Source organism: Musca vetustissima, unplaced genomic scaffold (assembly GCF_032173495.1).
Source record: "Musca vetustissima isolate MV318-11 ecotype Yass unplaced genomic scaffold, APGP_CSIRO_Mvet_v1 utg20989, whole genome shotgun sequence".
Classification (NCBI taxonomy): Eukaryota; Metazoa; Arthropoda; class Insecta; order Diptera; family Muscidae; genus Musca; species Musca vetustissima.
This window is the reverse complement of record NW_026873253.1, coordinates 41,600-63,091: the sequence shown is the minus strand read 5'-3', so window position 1 is coordinate 63,091 and position 21,492 is coordinate 41,600.

Sequence of the window (21,492 nt, the reverse complement as noted above, 5' to 3'; positions counted from 1 at the left end):
ATAAAATTTTCCCCCATTAACAAATTATCGATAATTCGTAGAATTTGTTTAAGGAAATAAAGTTTGATTTGTTTATCTTTCGTTTCGAAAAAAATGGGGGGTGTTGTTGTGCGTAGTTGCAGTGTTAATGGATATGTGGGTCATATCATTATCAGCAACAACAAAAAATCAACTACATTGGGCCCCCAGTATCATCATTTAAACAGCTTCTACTTCAAAAAAAATATATATTCATATTCCAGAAATATGGAAATGTTTAAATAATTGATGCTGTGGGTGCTGCGCTGCTGCTACTCTCGAGTTATCTCCCCCCTTTTCTTTTATGGAATTCTCTTCTTCATGCCTAAACGTTTTTATCGGCTGCCAAATGGTGTGGTTTTTGTAGTTGTTGTGGTTGTTGTATCACATTTTAATAACAAAAAAAAAATGAAAAGCTTGTTGACTTCTGCTTCTTTTTCCCCTGTTTGTCGACGTCGTGCACTTTGAAATGCGCTAAGTAAATGATTTGTTGCCTTATTATTATAAAATAATAAAAAATAAATAAAAACTTCATGCAAGTATTTCTTTATCTCTGGAATGGTTGACTGCTTGTTGAGTTTTTTTTTTGTTTCGAATTTTTTTTCTATAATAAAAAACAAATCTAGTAGAAAATATTTTTTTGTTGTTTTTATTTTATTATTATTATTTGTTTGATTGTTTAAAGAGTACCAGTACCAGCAGAGCACAGCCAGATAGGTCTGTATTTGTCACAGTGATAAATGCAGGCATTTCATGTTTCCCTTTTTTTCATTTCATTTTTCAAAAAGTCTGGAATAAAAATTGTATACTGGAAAGTCTATTGTCGTTGTTGTTATTGGATTACAACAAATATATTGTGAAAAATTTCCATAATACAATGGAGCAACATCGACATTTATAATCTACTTTTTTTAAGGGACAACAAAGACAAATACGCAGACAGACATGGGGACAGAATCGCAAACAGTGGAATGTTGACATCGGCTCCTCCTTATCTGTAAGAACTGCTTTTTTCTATTATTTGAATTTTTGGTTTTTGTTTACAGACTGTAATGTATATTTAAATATTTCTTTTAATGACAACAATTTCAAAATATTTGAAGTGTGTGATTTGAAATTTAAATAGTGTATTCTACAAATCGCTCATTTGCTGCAAGACAGGCATAACTCAAAAAAAACCGATTTTGCAGCAAATGCGTTTTAAGTTTTCATTTTAGGTGAGGGTAACTCTTGGTCCAAAGGTGACAGACAAGGCTTGGTTTTTGGAAATTCGTACTAGAACGGTACTTTTCGTACCGTTCGTACCGTACCGAAAAGTACTAAATGTGATACCATTTGTATTTGGAGAACCGGTAGAGTTGGAACTCTGAAATTTGGTTTGGTGGTCGCTGATGGAGTGTAGGATGGATGTACCAAAAGGTTTTTGGAAAATCGAACTATAACTATCCGAAAAGTACTAAAATGTACTAAATTTGGTACAATTCCGTAGCATGTGAATGGATAGAGCTAAAAACTTTGAATTTGAAAACGAATTAGGGTTGAGATGTAGAGTCTATTTAAGGAGATGGTTTTGAAAGCGTGTACTCTTGTGTACGAAAAGTACTATATGGTACTATATTTGGTGCAAATTTATTTTGGAGGTACACATCGAGCTGGTATCCTGGAATTTGAAATTAACATTACCGTCGGAGTGTATGTACGTAATTTTGGAAATTTTTTACTGATGTGTTCAAAAAGTCCTAAATCGTACTATAATTGGTACAATATGGATTTGGGTGAACCGATAGATCGGAAATAATGAAATTTGGAGTCAGGATCACTGAGGGGTTGTAGGATTGGGGATTCAGGATTCAGTTTAATGAATTTATATTCATGGGTACTAAATGGTACTAAATTTGGTACAATTTGAATTGTGGGTGAACCGATAGAGTTGGAAACCTGAAACTTGGATTTAGGATCACTGTGGGGGTGTACGATTGGGGTATGTATGAAGTTTTGGAAATTGGTACAACTATGTACTAAATTTGGTTTTGAAAGCGTGTACTCATTTGAACGAAAGGTATTGTACTTTATTCGGTACAAATTTAATTTGGAGATACACATCGAGCTGGAATCCTGAAATTTGAAATCAACATTACCGTCGGAGTGTAGGATTGGGATATGTACGTAGTTTTGGAATTTATTTACTTATGTGTACGAAAAGTACTAAATCGTACTATAATTGGTACAATTTGGATTTGGGTGAACCGATAGAGCGCGAACAATGAAATTTGGAGTCAGGATCATTGTAAGGGTGTAGGATTGGGGTCAGGACTCAGTTTAAGACATTATTTCCTATGGGTACTAAAGGTTACTAAATTTGGTACAATTTGAATTTTAGATGAAACAATAGAGCTAGAATCATGAAATTTGGAGTCTGGATCACTGTTGAGGTGTAAGATTGAGATATGTAGGAAGTTTTAGAAATTTGTACTAATACGTACTAAATTTGGAAAAATTTAAATTGTGGGGGAAGTGATAGTGTTGGAATCCTGAAACTTGGATTTAGGATCGCTTTGGGGGTGTTGGTTTGTGGTATGTAGGAAGTTTTAGAAATTCGTACTACTGTGTACTAAATTTGATACAATTTGAATTATGGTTGGAAACCGATAGAGTTGGAAACCTAAAACTTAGATTTAGGAGCATTTTGGGGGAGTAGGTTTGCGTTAAGTAGCATGTTTTGGAAATTCGTACTACTGTGTACTAAATTTGGTACAATTTAAATTGTGGGTGAACCAATATAGTTGGAATCATGACATTTTGTGTCTGGATCCATATTGAGGTGTAAGATTGAGATATGTAGGAAGTTTTAGAAGTTTGTACTAATACGTACTAAATTTGGTAAAATTTAAATTGTGGAGGAAGCGATAGTGTTGGAATCCTGAAACTTGTATTTAGGATCGCTGTGGGGGTGTTGGTTTGTGGTATGTAGGAAGTTTTAGAAATTCGTCCTACTGTGTAATAAATTTGGTACACTTTAAATTGTGGTTGAACCGATAGGGTTGGAAATCTAAAACTTGGATTAAGGTTCACTGTGGGGTAAAGGTTTGGTTGCATCAATAGAGTTGAAATCCTGAAATTTGAATTTGGAATTGGAATATTGTGGGGGTGTAGGATCGGGGTATGCAGGAAGCTTTGTTGGTTAGTTGAAGAGGGTACTTGTGGAAATAATGTGTGCTAAATGGAACTAAATTTGGATTTGGGTGAACCTGTAGAGGTCGAATCATGAAATTTGGTACTAAATGGTACTCAAATTTAATTTATGGTCGATATTAATGTGTGGATTGTTTTGTCTGACATATGTAGTTTTCTGTGAAAATAAAATTATATGTTAATACATGTTTAAGTATATCCTACATTCGCTAACGAAGTTGCGGCCATATGCTAGTATTTTAATAATTTTTAAGCGTTGACCATTTTATATGATTTTTTATTTTATTTTTTACGACATATGTACATCACTCTAACTCGCTCAGCAAAATCATGAACTAGTTTTCAAACAATTCCCAGACCTTATCTATTGCCTTTGACAATCGTTTCTTATCATTGATTTCAAGATTTGTTTAGTCAAATAAAAACCGATAAGAAGCGAGGGGCAGAAGAGGAAGTAAATAACTAAGATACGATTTAATGATAACAGAGAAATCAATCTGTGAATGCATAAAAATAATGAAAGAAAAAAAATAACCTTCATAAAAAAATAATCGAAACTAATTTTGGAACATGAATTACACACACACCGAGCAGGGAGGTGTTGAACTAATAAATACCTTGCACTACCTATTTTTGATGGAGGATTGTCAAACTGTATCAGAATTAATGGGGCCCCTATGAAACCACATCTAATATTTATTGTAGCTATTTTTTGCCATGCGACATGGCGTTCGCTTGCCGCTGATAGCGACAAAATTATTCTTTAGTGAAGTTATATTTGATATTTAAAAATTTGATAATGTAGACAATAATACATATATATGTTTGTCTGTAGGGGTATATATAAATATAAAAAAATACACACAGGTAAACGTGGTTCGCAGAAGATTGTGCCAGCCATTGATTGTTGTATTTGATATCAAGCTAACCCATATTCTCTCAATCGCAAAAGAAACACATGTCGGCATTGTTGTCATATATACGTATGTGTGTGTGTTTGTTTGTATAATCGATTGTAGGGGCATACATACGTACATTTGCCTATGATTGCTTAAATTATTATCGACAAAGCGAAAACAAACAAGAAAAAAATGCTGTCTTGTCGAACTTTTGTCTACAAAGTTGTTCACCTGGCTTGATTACATTGTCGATTTTTTTGCTTTTTGTTATTTTTCGCAGAACACCAGCCACAACAAATGTGTAAAATACTGCTAAAATTTAATTTTCACGGATGAATGGTTCATTACGCATTGTAAAATTTTCCAGGGTGTTTTAGGAAATAGAGAGAAATAGAGATGCTATTTCAAAAAAATATATTTTTTAAGGCGTGGATTTAAAAAAAAAAATATATATATACAAATAGGCCTAGATATTTTTAAAAATCTTCTTTTTTTTTTGAGGTATACAAATAGGCGTGTACAAATATTTTTTCGAGGCCTACAAAAAGGCGTGAACTTTTTAAAAATATGTTGAAATTTTTTAAATATATTTTTTCAAGATCTACAAAAAGGCGTGGATTTTTTTACAAATATTTTTGGAAAATCTAAAAAAATTTTTAATCTGTTTTTTCAAGGATTGTATTGTAAACACTAGCATATATCCGCTACTTCATTAGCGAATGTGGGATATATTTAAACATGTATTAGCATGCATATGTCAGAAAAACTAAGTTATCCACACATTAACATCGACCATAAATTAAATTTGAGTACCATTTAGTACCAAATTAACCCAAATTCAAATTCTATCGGTTCGCCCACAATTCAAATTGTATCAAAATTTAGTACACATTATTTATGTTGTGAGAGATAAGATGCCCACCTATAAAAGCAACTGATGATTCACGCAACAAAACTTTGCCTAGGGTCTTTCAAATAAAAACTGCCAAACCGCGCCTTCTTTTTTAAACTCGGCTTATGGAACGAAAGTTCTATCACAAGCCAGCTAAGTAAGTAAGTAAGTACCAATTTCCAAAACGTTCTTCTTAAACCAAATCTTCACCCCCACAGTGAAGGTTCATTCACAGTTCAAATTGTGAATGAACCAAGTGAATGAATAAATCCAAGTTTCAGGCTTCCAACTCTATCGGTTCACCCACAATTCAAATTGTACCAAATTTAGTACACAGTAGTAACAATTTACAAAACTTCCTACATACCCCAATCCTACACCCCCACAGTGATTTAAATCCAAGTTTCAGGATTACACTTCTATGGGTTCACCCACAATTCAAATTGTACTAAATATAGCACACAGTATTACCAGTTTCCAAAACCTTATAATTACCCCAAACCTAAGCCCCCACAGTGATCCACCTCCATTTTAAATTGTACCAAATTAATTACACAATAGTACGAATTTCCAATACCTCCTACCTAACCCAAACCCACAGTTATCCTAAATCCAATTTTCAGGATTACAATTCTATCGGTTCACCCACAATTCAAATTGTACCAAATTTAATACACAATAGTACCAATTTCCAAAACTTCCTACATACCCCAATTCTACACCCCCACAGTGATCCTAAATCCAAATTTCAGAATACCAACTCTATCGGTTTACCCACAATTCAAATTGTACCAAATTAAGTACACAATAGTACGAATTTCCAAAACGTCCTACATACCCCAACAGTGATCCTAAATAAAAAATCTGAATTCCATGTCTATCGGTTCACCCACAATTCAAATTGTACCAAATTTAGTACACAGCAGTACCAATTTCCAAAATTCCTAAATCCAAGTTTCAGGATTCCAACATTATCGGTTCACTCACAATTCAAATTGTACCAAATTTAGTACCACTTAGTACCCAAAAGTATTAAATTTTTAAATTGAATTCTGACCCTACAGTGATCCTGACTCCAAATTTCATTGTTCGCGGCTCTATCGGTTCACAGAAATCTAAACTGTACCGATTATAGTACGAATTAGTACTTTTCTTACACATATGTAACAAAATTTCCAAAACTACGTTCATATCTTAATACTACACTCCGACGGTAATGTTATTTTCAAATTCCTGGAATCCAGCTCGATTTGTATCACCAAATTAAATTTGTACCAAATATAGTACCATATAGTACTTTTCGTGCATATGAGTACACGCTTTCAAAACCATCTCCTTAAATGGACCCTACATCTCAACCCTTAGTCGCATTCTAAATTTCAAGTTTTTAGCTCTATCCATTCACATGCAACGAAATTGTACCAAATTTAGTACATTTGAGTACTTTTGGCATATTTATAGTTCGAATGACCAAATCATTACGCTGTGGCAAATTTCGTGCAAATCGAAGAATATATAGGGCCTTTGGTGCACCATTTACATTAAATTGGACGAAAATATATGTGGGAGCTACATCTAAATCTGAACCGATTTTTTCCCAATTTCAATGGGGTTCGTCCCTGGTCTAAATCAGTGATCTATGCCAAATTTCATCCAAATCGGATCATAAATGCGACCTGTACTTTGTTCACAAAAATACATGGACAGACGGACATGCGCAAATCGACTCAGAAAGTGATTCTATGCATATTCTCAAAAGGAACCATGTGTCTACCTCGTTTCCTTTTGTCTGTTACAAACATATGCACAAAGACATAATACCCTGTACCACAGTGTGGTGAAGGGTATAAAAAAGTGCAATATTTTAGGCATTATAATTATTTATCAATGTCAAAAAAAAAAATGAAACAAATTAATAGCAAAAATTTAAAGGTTGGTTTAAATTTCGGTGTCTGTATTGTTTGGGTGTGATTGGCGTCGTTAGTAACCAACGACCAACAACCACACCACATCATAACAGGTCTTGTTTACATGATTTGTGTATTTTCTTCTTCTTCTTCATTCTCATGTTTTTTTTATAACCTACCACACTTCTCTTTCTCCAACAAAGCTTTTATTTTGGCTCTTAACCTATTTGGCGGTTATTTTTATTATTTCCATTGGTGTTGTTGCTGTTGTTAACTTTAGCATTGCCCGAGTTAATGTTGACACCTTGACAAGCCAAAACCAGCCGGCCAGAGTGTGTCTGTGAGTGTCGACATGGCGTCATAGCCAGCCATTGGCCTGACTTTGCCATTTTCAGTTAGAATTTCGAGCAAAACAAAAAAATGTTGTTGTGTTGTTAGGAAGAGGAAGAAAAAAATGACAACATGACCGGGTTTTTTTGTTTTTGGGTGTGAACAATTATCTGGAAGATTGTTTTCTCGCTGATAATCTGATTAATTAACACGTCACGTAATTGCTTGGCAAGCAAAATTAGAAATGGATGGATGCTTGGCTAAAGAGAAACAGAGATGGGACAAAAATTCAATTTGGAATCTATTTTGAAAAAAATAAAATAAAGTGGCAAAATTTTTATTCTAGCCAAAGAAAAAATGGCTTCACAGGTTATGCAAAAATTATGCCAACAATATTCCAAACTAATGAGAGTTTTTAATTTGAAATTTGTGTTTAAAAAAAGGTTTAGCTATGATTTCATACTATTATAGATATTATAAATCACAATCTACAATTGCAATCAAAAAAAAAAAAAAATATTTCATCACGTATAAAATGGTCAGCGATAAGGGCCAACAAACAAATACAAAGTATATGTCAAACACACAATTTTTGTTGTATTATTTCAAGAGTTTATTTAGAAATCTATAATATTTATTCTGAAGATATTTTTTTAGTGATAATTTTGCGGTAATCTTCTATTTTAACTTTTGCAAAATATAGAAAAAAATTCACCACTTTTCCTGGAATTTATGTCAGGGTCTTCATTAAATTCCGTATATCAAATGTTTATTTTCGAATTATCGAAAAGGTTCAAAATAATATGTTCTCAAGTACTAACAGCAATGTAGATTTGACCTCGAAAAAATATTTTTATAAAATGCACGCCAATATGTAGATATGGAAAATTCATTAAAATTTTTTAAGGTCTACATATTGGTGCTAATGTCTACGAATAGGTGTTGATCTTCAAAAATAGTTTCCATAGTCGAACTATGTTCGTTTTTTAATATTTTTTCAAGGTCTACAAATTCATGAAAATCGGTTCAGATTTTTTAAAAAAAAAATATTTTTCCAAAATCTACAAATAGCCGTGGGTGGCGTAGGGAATGATAGATACCAAGCAACGGCTCTGATTGGCTTTAACATGGCGAAGTCCAGACTTATCTTGGTCCCTCTTTCATCTCAATTGTGGACACTGACCTCCCCGTGGTGCCACCTGGGGTAGCTATTTTTATCAGCCGTTAAAATAGTGAGCTAATATGTGCCGTGAGTTCACCCATAAGGACTATAAAAAAATGGTTGAGGCGTCGGGTTAGTTGCCCACACTCGGAAAACCCCTCCTACTATGAAAAAGCAAAGAAAAATAAAACCAAACCACCCCTAATGTTGCCGAACCCCGCAAACGTATAAAGGACCACGATCTGAACATGGAATGTGCGCACCTTGTACAGAACAGGCGCAGTTCTCGCTTTTGGCGAAAGTACTTAAGAAGTACAAAGCCGATATTATTGCCTTACAGGAAATGTGATGGAAAGGGACAGGCGTAAGTAAATCAGACGATTACCCACTTTATTATAGCTGCCATGAAACGAGACATGAATTTGGCTGCGGATCAACAGGATAATAAAAGACCTCGTCTCCAGATTCCTTCCAGTAGATGAGCGAATTGCTATAATCCGCATAAAAGCGAAGTTCTTCTGCATCAGTCTTATTTGCACCCATGCTCCGACCGAAGACAAAGATGAGCAGACCAAAGACATATTTTATGAGTGCCTAGAAACAGCATATGATTGCTGGCCTGGCCATGACATTAAAATTATGGTAAGAGATTTTAATGCAAAAATCAGGAAGGGAAAATACCTTTGGCCCCACCGTCGGAAAATTCAACCTTCATGAAAAAACATCCAACAACGGCATGAGGTTGATTGACAAAAAACATGGTAGTTAGCAGCACCAGATTCAAGCGTCTCGATATACAAAAGGCCACCTGAAATTCTCCTGAACAAGCAACGAGAAATCAAATTGATCATGTTGTGATAGACGGAAGGCATTCATCCAGTGTTTTAGACGTTCGATCGATCCGAGGAGCGAATATCGATTTTGATCACTACCTTGTTGCAGCCAAGGTTTGCAATCGTCTTAATGTTGCAGCAAATGTGCGATCTAACACAAAACGGAAACTCGACGTTGAAAAGCCGCAAACACAACAGATAGCCGAGGCCTACTCCGCTCAACTTACCCACCTGCTTGACGAAAACACTTCTTGTCCCGATAATAGTATAGAAGCACAATGGCAAAGAATTGCCACCCCCTAACAAGCAAACATTTTTTCCTAATTCGTTCAGATTTCGGTCTGAATCTCTGAACAAATTGCCGATTCTGATGACGAATTCTTTACGATTTCGGTACAAAAGTTGTATGAACGTGGTCACCGAAATCGAAAAGACATTCGGAAAAAATATTAGAGTTTCGATCCGAATTCGGATAAAAAATATAGGGAAATTCTGAGGGAAATTTAGATGTATACATACAACAGCAAAAGCAACACTTGGGTACCAAAAACCACCACCAAAAAACCCATGGTACGACCAGGAGTGTCAGTAGCATGAAGCGAAAAATGCTGCGTATTGGGCAACCCTGCAGACAGTAGCAACACGTAATGTGATGGAGAATTATCGGGAGAAAAGGAGAGAGTAGAAACGTGTTTTCAGAAAAAAGAACAAAGAACAAGAAAAACGTGAGGGTGAGCAAATCGAGATGTACAGGAGTCAAAATAAAGTCCGGAAATTTTACCAACGTGTAAAACACCAAACCGAAGGTTTTGGTGCAGGCACATCTTCCTGTAGAGATGAAGAAGGAAACCTGGTGACAGATACAGACAGCGTGTTGAGGATCTGAAAGGAGCATTTTGAAAAACTTCTGGTATCAAATAGTTGCGGCGAAGAAGACACCCCCAGAACCAATAAGAGATTATGGTATAGAGTTTGTACCACCTAGCCAAGATGAGAGTTTTGGAAAACTTCCGGTATCAAATAGTGGCGGTGAAGAAGACACCCCCAGAACCAATAAGAGATTATGGTATAGAGTTTGTACCACTTAGCCAAGATGAGGTCATAAAAACAAATTATCGGCTGAAGAACAATAAAGCAGCAGGAGCCGATGGGTTACCAGCCGAACTATTCAAGACTGGTAGTCAGATGCTGGTCAGGAGCATTCATCAGCTGATGAGTTGAATTTAGCTGGAGGAATGCATGCCCCTGTGTCCCGTGCACAAAAAATAGGAGACAAGACGATATGTGCCAACTATAGAGGATCGCAAAATTTTACATGAAGAACGGGATCGGGCTAAAGAATAAGCATATCTGTTTTGATAAAGATCGATCAATATTTAGCGGGTCAAATGGTCCCTGACTTTTGTGTGAAAAATGACAAAATTTGTGTTCTATGGCGTCAATACTTGCCCCTGAAGGACCTAGACCCGAGAAGTTGATAGTATATCCAAGAGCAGTGACTGACTTTTAAATTGATATCAATTATATGGTCGTATGTACTCAGATGTGGGAGTTACACTGAAATATTTACAGGAGATTGCGTTCTGAGATATTATTTAGTAACCCATTACAAAACTATAGAGCGGAAATATAGCGCTGATCGCTTTGAAATTTTCCATGAGATTACAGTTGTGGTCAAGGACTACGCCTATAATTTTCGGTGATGATCAGATAATCATTTTGGATGAAGTGGACCGGAAACTTAATTTTTTTTTTCAAGTCCATCACAACACAAATCACGATGAAGGGAATTTGGATAAGTAATTGAAAGGGCTGTACTGAATATTAGTAATATTCGGAAAATATGTCAGTGTAAAGAAGGGGTGCTGTTGACCTCTAATCGGGCAAGCGGGAGCAAATATCACGAAATATTGCCCAAACTCACAGTGAACATCCGCAAAAAGTTAGAGTTCCGTGGTTGTTGTGTAGGGTATCGTATGTTCGGCCCCGTCCGACTATACTGCTCCGCTCACTGGTTAAAATTTGTTTTCAAGCTCGACATATGGAGGTGGATTTTTAAAAATATTTTTAAAGTCTAAACATTTATTTAAATATTGTTTTTTTTTATTCAGCAGTATTTTTGCGGCAGTTGGTATTTCTCTGTATGGCTAGATTTTACAAAACCAACAAAAAATTGTGCCGAAAATTGAATTGAATTCAATGCAAAGAAAAAAGAGGGAAATCCACAAAAATCCATGTTGGCATTTTTACACACATAAAGAAGGAGAAAATGAGAGATGGTAAAGGGAGAAAAGCGGTAAAGCAAAAAATGAAAATAATCTACATTTTGTTGTTGTTGGTATCGTCATAAAACAATTGAAATGCGTCGTATATGGAAATGTGAATGTGTTTAATTTAAGGCTTAAATGTGCCACATTTTCTGAATACAAAAAACGGTCGGTCATAATAAATATTTTCACAAAATTCAAGAAAAAAAATTATAATAAAAGAAAATATGTAAGAAAATATCTAAAAAACATAAACGTTCGGGAATGTTTTTTAATTCATAATAACACATATATTTTGTAATTTATTTATGTCCTTGACTTAAATGAGACTCACACACACTCTCTTATTCTCACATACCACAATAACGAATATGATGTCTATAGAAGAATAACCACAAAAGCGTCTCTTTTCTTTTCTCTGTATATATTATGTATGCTTGTATATATACATATATGTACAAAATACAATAAATTTGTAGTAAGTAAAAGCTACATACATTTTAACCGCAATACCGAGAAAAGAAGAAGCAAAACACAAAAAACATCCATCATCTTTAATGCGGCCTTTTAACTACGACAACAGTTAGCGAGTGGGAATGAGCACGAGATACACAATTTATGTTTTGTATATAATTAATATATTTGTTTATAAATTTTGAAAAAAAAGGTTACAAATTATTCACGAAGAATATCTTATTTAATCTATGCTTTTTAAAAAAAAAAGATATTTTTTGAAAAAATCGAAATTTCAAAATGTTAGACAATTTTATTGTTGCTTTATGGAGGAAAGATTATGAAACTGATAAATTCCCGCATTGTAAATTAATTAAAATCCAAGCCTTAAAAAGTTTTTTTTTCTTTAATTCATGTCTTGAAAAAATATTTTTTATAAAGCAACCCATGAATAAATAAAAAAAAATATATTTTTTTTTTAAATTGTCACTTTGAAAAAAAAATATTTTTTAATACATATTTTTTTTAACAAATCATGCTTTCAAAAAATATTTTGTAAACATCAAAGCCTTAGAAAAAAATTTTTTAATCGACGCCTTAAAACAGTTGTCATTATCCACTAGCATATGCCCGCTACTTCGTTAGCGAATGTGGGTAATATTTAAACATGTATTAACATTTAATTTTATTTTCACAGAAAACAGCATATGTCAGAAAAACTAAACAATCCACATTAATGTCGACCATAAATTGAATTTGAGTATCATTTTGTACAGAATTTCATGATTCGAGCTCTAAAAGTTCACCCAAATCCAAATTTTGCCAAAATTTAGTTCCATTTAGCACACATTATTTCCATAAGTACCTTCCTCAACCATCCAAAACCTCCTGCATACCCCAATCCTACACAATGATTCGAAATTCAAATTTCAGGATTTCACCCACAATTCAAATTGTACTAAATTTAGTACATAGTAGTACCAATTTCCAAATCTTCCTGCACACCCCAATTCTACACATCTACAGTGATCCCAAATTCAAGTTTTGGGATTCCAACTCTATCTTTTCACTCACAATTCAAATTGTACTAAATTTAGTACACAGTACTACCAATTTCCAAATCTTCCTGCATACCCCAATTCTACACATCTACAGTGATCCTAAATTCAAGTTTTAGGATTCCAACTCTATCGGTTCACCCACAAATCAAATCGTACTAAATTTATTACACATTAATACAAATTTCTAAAACTTCCTATATACCCCAATCCTGCACCCCCACAGTGATCCCAAATCCAAGTTTCAGGATGCCAGTTCTATCGGTTCACTCACAATTCAAAATGTACCAAATTTAGTACCATTTAGTCCCCTTTAGTATTATTTCTTAAACTGAACCCTGATCCCAATCCAACATCCCTACAGTGATCCTGACTCCAAATTTCATTGTTTCCGCTCTATTGGTTCACCTAAATCCAAACTGTACCGATTATAGCACGACTTAGTACTTTTTCGTACACATAAATAAAAAAATTCCAAAACTACGTATATATCCCAATCCTACACTTCGACGGTAATGTTAATTTAAATTTTCAGGATTCCAACTCGATTTGTACCTCCAAATTAAATTTATACCAAATACAGTACCATATAGTACTTTTCGTACACATGAGTACACGATTTCAAAACCATCTCCTTAAATAGACTCTACATCTCAACTCTAATTCATATTCCACATTTAAATTTTTTTACGCTATACATTCACATGCTACGAATTTGTACCAAATTAAGTACATTTTAGTACTTTTCGGATAGTTATAGTTCGAATTCCAAATACCCTTTGGTACATCTATCCTACACTCCATCAACGACCACCAAACCAAATTTCAGAGTTCTAGCTCCACCGGTTCGCCAAATACAAATAGTATCACATTTAGTACTTCTTAGTACTTTTCGTACCGTTCTAGTACGAATTTCCAAAAACCCAACCTTATCTGTCACCTTTGGACCAATAGTGACCCTCACCCAAAATTTCAGCCGTTACGTCCGGGCGTTGATGAATCGTTAAATCAGTCAGTCAGTCAGTCAATCACTTTACTCTTTTATTAGTACCTATAGATAATTTAAAAACAAAAAGTTTTAATCCGCAAATTGAAAAAAATATTTTTTTTTAATTCTCGCCTTGAAATAATATTTACTTTTTCTAATCTATGCCTTTAAATAAATATTAAAAAGAAAAAATCCTGAACTTGAAAACATATTTTTCTACAAATCCAAGTTTTGGAAAAATAATTTTAAAAAGTCCAAATTTTTTGAAAAATTTTATTTTCCGTTTTTTTTTTAATCCATGTCATATATTGTATATTAAAATAGCCTCGTATAGCATAAATGAAACATGCCGATTTATTCTGCTTATTAGTAAATTAATCTGTTTATAATTTGGTGTTCAAAATATTCGTCTATTTGTTATTTTATATTTGTACACCAACAAAAGTTTTTAGCAGTCCCTATAAATAAAAAAAACAATCAAATCTATCCACAACAACTCTGTTCTGTATTAGAGAATACATTCTAATTTGATACCAATAAGAATTAACCCTCTCACTCTTAGTCTTCTCATTAGGTGGTGCATTCTCAAACAAAAACAAATCACACAGCACACACATTAGTCGAATGAACAACAACAATAACAACAAAATAAAACACAAACAAAAAGATCAGCTTTGCAAAGACAAAAAATCAACAACACATCATTGCAGGTTTTTTATAAATGTGTGTGGCTGTGTGTGATTGTTTGTTGTTGTTATACGTAGTTTTTTCTTTCTTTTTTGCACTGCATGACATGACCAAAATGAGACATCATGCAACTTTTTTTGTTGTAATCGCGCGCACCACACCGGCAACTCAGTGGAATTGTTGGGGTATCAATTACAAATTCATATGAAAAGTAAATTTTCTCTTTTCTTTTCGTTTCGTTTTTGTTGCTGCTTTTTGTCATGCTACTCCATCCACTCCTGAGATCTGCTTGAGATGCAATGTCGCTTCATGTTGTAAGTTGTTCGCATATATTTTTTTTGTTTCATCTTCAGTTTGGTGAAGCAGCAGAGCATGTCTTACTCCTGTTTTTCCACTTCACAGAAAAACTTGAAAAGCGGAGGACAGAGTCAGCCAGCCAGTCGGCAATGGCAACCACTTTCTATTACTACATCATCATCAGCAGCACAACCACTCGCATTCACTCGTTCTTTTTTTTTTTTTGCGTTCACTCACTGGTTTATTATGTATTTCATTGTATGCGTCTGTGTGTGTGTGTGTGTTTGCATGTTGTATCCGTTTATGTTATGTATTTCCTTTTATGTCACCACTGACTTGCTGGCTCTGACTAAATGGCCCAAAACAAGACATGATTTTAATTCTTCGAAACAATTAGCAAACAATTCTTCCATAGCATTTAAATAACATATGTTAATAATTTTTACCACTTATATTTATTTCTAGTATATTTACTTTTTTCTTTACCTTTTTAATTGATATTTGTTGTATTATTTTATTCCCAGCATTTTTTCACATACGCCTTCTTAACAAATTCTTACTTTTTCATTAACCACACAAGATTTATTATTCTCTCTTTCTTTTTTTTTAATACACTTGTTTAAACATTTTTTTCTTTGCCACACACAATTTCCATTATTGCCTTTGCTTTTGTGTTCTCTGTTTTCACAAATTTATTTTATCCTTTTCCACAAACCGAAAAAAAAACAGATGTACATATTCCTTTTGTAGGATTTGCCTCACTTTTCTTCTTGGCTTGCTTGTCACACCCGTCCGTTGTAATATAATACTCGCAAATTTTTCTTCTTATATTTTTTTTATTTTATGATAAAGATGAAAAAACAAAAAAATTCTATATAAAAGAAGTCGCTTGTTCGGCTAATTAATGTTGCTCGTTTTTTTCTTGTATTGGTTCTGCTTATTGTTGTTTTTTTTTTCTTTAGTTTAATATATAAATTTCGTTTCTTTATATTTCAAAAGATTTATATAAAACTTTTTTTCTATTGTATAGAGAAAAATTTTGTTAAACTCTGCCTGTTATTGGTGTTGTTTTTTTATATTATTTTTTCTTGAATTTTTGTTGCCGTTTTTCACCCGTAAACAGCAATAAATTTCGCGCAAACTCTTATTCCTACGAATAACGATTACGAAGTGATTTGTCACAGAGAGCAAAGTCGTTATTCGTTGTCTTAACGACGGCGGTGCAATATTTCGTGGCATCGGGTAATGGGCGACGTAAACACAACTTAACGGCGTCAAATAAGTTTAGTTGGGTGTTACTTAGATGTAAACGTATGTCAAATGATGAGTATAAGCATTTGGTATGAAAATTAAATTAAAATATAAATGAAAATAATAAAATAAATTATTGCTTGTACAAAACAAGATGTCTTAACATCGTTTAAAGTTAGTATTTTAATTAAATGTGTATATTAATGTTTAATTTATTGAAAATTTTCCATAAAACCTGCCACATTGAAACTTCGTGTATAAATTGTGAATGACATTTGCTATATGTCAAAAAATGACGTAAATACTATTTTTTAATTAAAAATATGAATTAAATTTCATTGAAAACAAAAAAAGTAATTAAATAATGTTCACACCACACTTATTTAATTAAGCACTTGATCATTGAAACGTAGTTCTTTATCAAAACATTCCAGCAGTTCGAAAAGCCAAACATTTTCATTTTCCCTGCCTCTATAACTCATATATATGTTGTAGCGCCCACATTTACATCATGATAACAATTTGTAGCCTAGAAAATGTTATGGAATTTATTTTTTATTTGAATTGAAATTGATGTATGAGTTACATATTAAAAAGGGTTGCCATTATCATATTTTCAAATGAGACTATCTTCAATAATTATGTCATGCTTGCCGTACTTCTTGTTACTATGGCCGCCCGCCCGCCCGCATCCCCCACCTGTGGCCCGTATTATTGCTTGCCTACTCGCTCGATTGTATTTAGCGCGTGTTTATATTGTTATTGTTCGGAGAAATACTGAGTATTTGTGTGTGTGTGTGTACGTTTGTGCTTTTTAGCCACTTGACAAGACTTTTTTTGTTTGGTTTGTTTGCCTCTTCTCACCGTTGCTGTCTGTCATCATTCACAAATGTTATGTTTTCCCGCGCAATATTTTTGATTATTAAAAGATTGAGGCAAATTGTTTTGCGCCAAAAATTATCATATTTTTGAGATTGCCGTCCCATTAATAGAGAAGGGGCGGGGGGATGTTTTGATGATGCCAATGTTGATGGGCAAATGACAAATATTTGCCTACGTAAGTTCAATGTTTTTTGCTAAAATTTGTTGGCAATTTTGTTTAATTGTTTCATTTTCTTTTAGGTTATACTTTTGAGTAATCTTAAGGTGAAATCGGGATTTTAAGATATAGTTCTTTATCAAAACATTCCAGCAGTTCGAAAAGCCAAACATTTTCATTTTCCCTGCCTCTATAACTCATATATATGTTGTAGCGCCCACATTTACATCATGATAACAATTTGTAGCCTAGAAAATGTTATGGAATTTATTTTTTATTTGAATTGAAATTGATGTATGAGTTACATATTAAAAAGGGTTGCCATTATCCTATTTTCAAATGAGACTATCTTCAATAATTATGTCATGCTTGCTTGGTTACCTTATTAATAGATCTTGCACCTAATTTTTTTCTATTGTGATTATTTTGTAAATTATTATGAAAATCGTAAAAAATATAGATTATTAAAGATATTTTTAATTTAATTAATAATTAAAATAAAAATTTGGCACATTTTATTGTTAAATGCGCATGGTGTAAACATTGTAGTTTAGCTTTATCCATTCAAATCAAAGTGCTGACACTTGTCATACTTCTTACTTCAAGAAACCATTTACGTTTACATCTACCGTCATTGTGAATGATTACCACTGACAACAACCGATTTCAAAAAGTGTTGCCATGCAATTAGTTTTGGATTATACGCCAACACAGAAAATAAGCAGATATTAATCTTTCTGTCAAGCGTTTTTAGTTTAATTATAATTAAATGCCATATTATAAAGGAATATCAGAAAAACATGTAAAACATGTGTATTTTAGTGACCTCTTTTATTCTTCCTTTCCATTTTACAATGTAACAGGAAACTGAAAGAAGCATTCCGAAATGTGTATCCCCTTCTTTCTGTCATTTTTGCTGCGCCGACAAATGTTGACAGCACATATGACATTGATGATTGGTTTCATTTCATTCAGTTTTGAGATTTTTTCATATTTTAATTTCTTTTAAGTGTAAATAATTGTTTCCCTTTAAATAGTTTTCACTACAACTTTAAAATTAACGACAAAATCAAATGAAACGTTTCTCCAATAAACACGCACAAACGCAAATCTATTGACAACACTGCGAGTAAAACAATATTCTTCTCTCTTTAAAAACCGCCAGTTATCTCTTTCTCTCTCACGTTAACAAGTGCCTTCAAAGAGCAGCAAATAGAAAATGTCAGTTTATATTCGGATTTACGCGGATTCAGTTGTGTGGTGTTCGTGAGTTAATAAATAAATTGTAGTGGAGAATTGGAAAAAATTCTTGTGGCCAAATTGAAAAAGAAGAAAAAAAAATTAAAGAATCCGACACATATATCATCGTACATATACACATATATAGATATATAAGTGAACCAACCAAATGTAGAGGAATAGCAAAGAAAATCTCTGATTTTTTCAAAACGGCAAAAATGTTAAATGTTTTCTTCTAAACAACGGCGACGACGACGACCAAAAGCGATAATTGTTGGTTTTCTGTAAAAAGTCTTTAAAATATCTAGTAAACATAGTTTTAAGTGTAAGCCGAGGAAAAGTGATGAGGAGTGCATGTGTGTGTAGTGTAAATGAAGAAGAAAATTGAATTAAATTTAAACGCAATTCAACATTTTTTCTACACCAAAAAAAGAGAAGAAGAGGAAGACGACGAGAAAAAATAGGAGTGTGTGTACCGTGAAGAAGCACTGCTGCACAGAGTCGTCGTCCGTCATTCCATGAAAATTATTGATGAAGTCAAAAACCTTTTGACGAAAAAACAAAAACCAGAGTGGCAAAATAAGTCCAGCGCAGAGACGGAAGACAAAAGTCAAATAAATGTAAGCAGAGATATGATGTGATAAAAATTAATAAACATGAATTATTATGAAGTAATCATAAATGAGTAGAAGTGTAGTGGATGGCGAAATGTGTGTGTTATAACTCGGGATAAGGAAAAACAAAAGAAAAATGTCAAGGAAACCATGACAATATATAGAGGAGGCGCTTATGTATCAAAAAATCGCTGCAAAACAGGCTAAAACAAAAGAAGTGTTGCATAATTTTGGTGGATATTACAATTTAATTCAGTGATTTTCTTGAAATATCTTTCGAATGAAAACAAATTTATCTCGTTTTATTAGAAGCGTTTGAAAAACCCAAATTGATTTGCAGAAAAATTTCACTTTGATTTTTTTCTCCCCAATAAAACGGGAAATGAAAATATACCACAAAAAATTGTCTCAATTTTCTTTAACATTAAACATTAATCTAGCTGTGCTCTTCTGACGCATTATGTGGACCCTAACCCGCTTGACTCTCCACAGAGTTTGTACTACTCTCCCCGTTGAAAAAAGTCAAATATTATTACTTGCACTCTTCTGCCTAGTGTTTTGATGAGAATGTGTGCATGTCGGTGTTTATACCAAGTCAAGCTCCCTCTCAAGTCAATGGAAAAGAGAGCGCTTAACATGTAACATATGGTTATCTCCCTATTGAAAATATACAAAAGAAGAAGAAACAAAATACCGTATGTTTTTCTGTTGTTGTTGTTGATGGTAGAAATACACAAAAAATAACAAACCAAAACAATCGGGATTTCTCTTGTCTCAGGCAATTATACTCCTTCGTACTGTTTTTGTTTTTGTTTTGTGCTGTGAGTAGTGTTGGTGATAAACACATGTTTTTCTTGGTGTGCTATGTTTTTTTAATTTGTATTTCATGTTTATACATATCTACAATGATATTATTACTTTGTGATAAGTATTTTGTTCCGGTATACAAAATATTTAGAAATATGAAATCAAAAGGAACAAAAGAAGTGTTGTTGGTTTTGATTGATTCTCAAAGAAGAAAAAAAAACATACTTGACAAATCAAAGAATTGAGAGTAGTTGAAAAAACGAAAATATTTATCTCAACCATATGTGTAATTCTCTTGACATTTTTTCTTGTGTTTTTATTCATTTGCCGTACTTCTTGTTACTACCGCCGCCGGCCCGCATCCCCCACCTGTGGCGCGTATTATTGCTTGCCTACTCGCTCGATTGTGTTTAGCGCGTGTTTATATTGTTATTGTTCGGAGAATTACTGAGTTTAAGTGTGTGTGTACGTTGTGCTTTTTAGCCACTTGACAAGACTTTTTATGTTTGGTTTGTTTGCCTCTTCTCACCGTTGCTGTCTGTCATCATTCACAAATGTTAAGTTTTCCCGCGCAATATTTTTGATTATTAAAAGATTGAGGCAAATTGTTTTGCGCCAAAAATTATCATATTTTTGAGATTGCCATCCCATTAATAGAGAAGGGGCGGGGGAATGTTTTGATGATGGCAATGTTGATGGGCAAATGACAAATATTTGCCTACGTAAGTTCAATGTTTTTTGCTAAAATTTGTTGGCAATTTTGTTTAATTGTTTCATTTTCTTTTAGGTTATACTTTTAAGTAATCTTAAGGTGAAATCGAGATTTCAAGATATTAAATCAGCTGTGTAAGGCAAAGTGCTTCAGAAATCATGAACGAACATACTTTTGCCAGAATTGTTAGTTTATGATTCAAGACAGCGTATTGATGGCACGAAAGGAATCAGTTCAATGTACAATATGTTATTGATACATTCCTGATCAATTGTGGTCATTTTGAATGAATAATGCAAAAATTAAGAGAAATATGTAGCAAGTTGTAAAACTTTGCAAGTATTGTCGTAGTGGGACCGAGTTGAGCTTGGGTCCCTTATATTCATGTTTTATTGTAATTATGATATTGATGGACGAATGACGAACATCTGTGTCTACGTAAGTTCAATGTTTGGTTGAATGTGATTACAATGTTTTAATTGATTCTTTTCGTTTAAGGTAAAACGTTTAAGTAACCCTAAGGTCTAATCAGCTGTGTGTGGGGCAAAGTTCATATGTTTAAGCCGCGTTCGCGTGTAGTTTTTAAAAACTTTATCACAATAACAATGTACTAATAACAATGTACATATTTTGTCGTAATTAGGAAACCTATAATGGCACAATTGCCCTGATCTAAAATTGGGCCTTCCTGGCTTCAGAATACGCCATTATTCAGACCAAATAGAAAGGCTATGTGATCAGAAGGCTCTATTTTTGCCTCTTAAATCTTCTTTCATGATAATGCAGATACTTCTTGACAACACAAAATGAGAAATATGTGGTCTATATGATTCGTTTCGGATCGTAG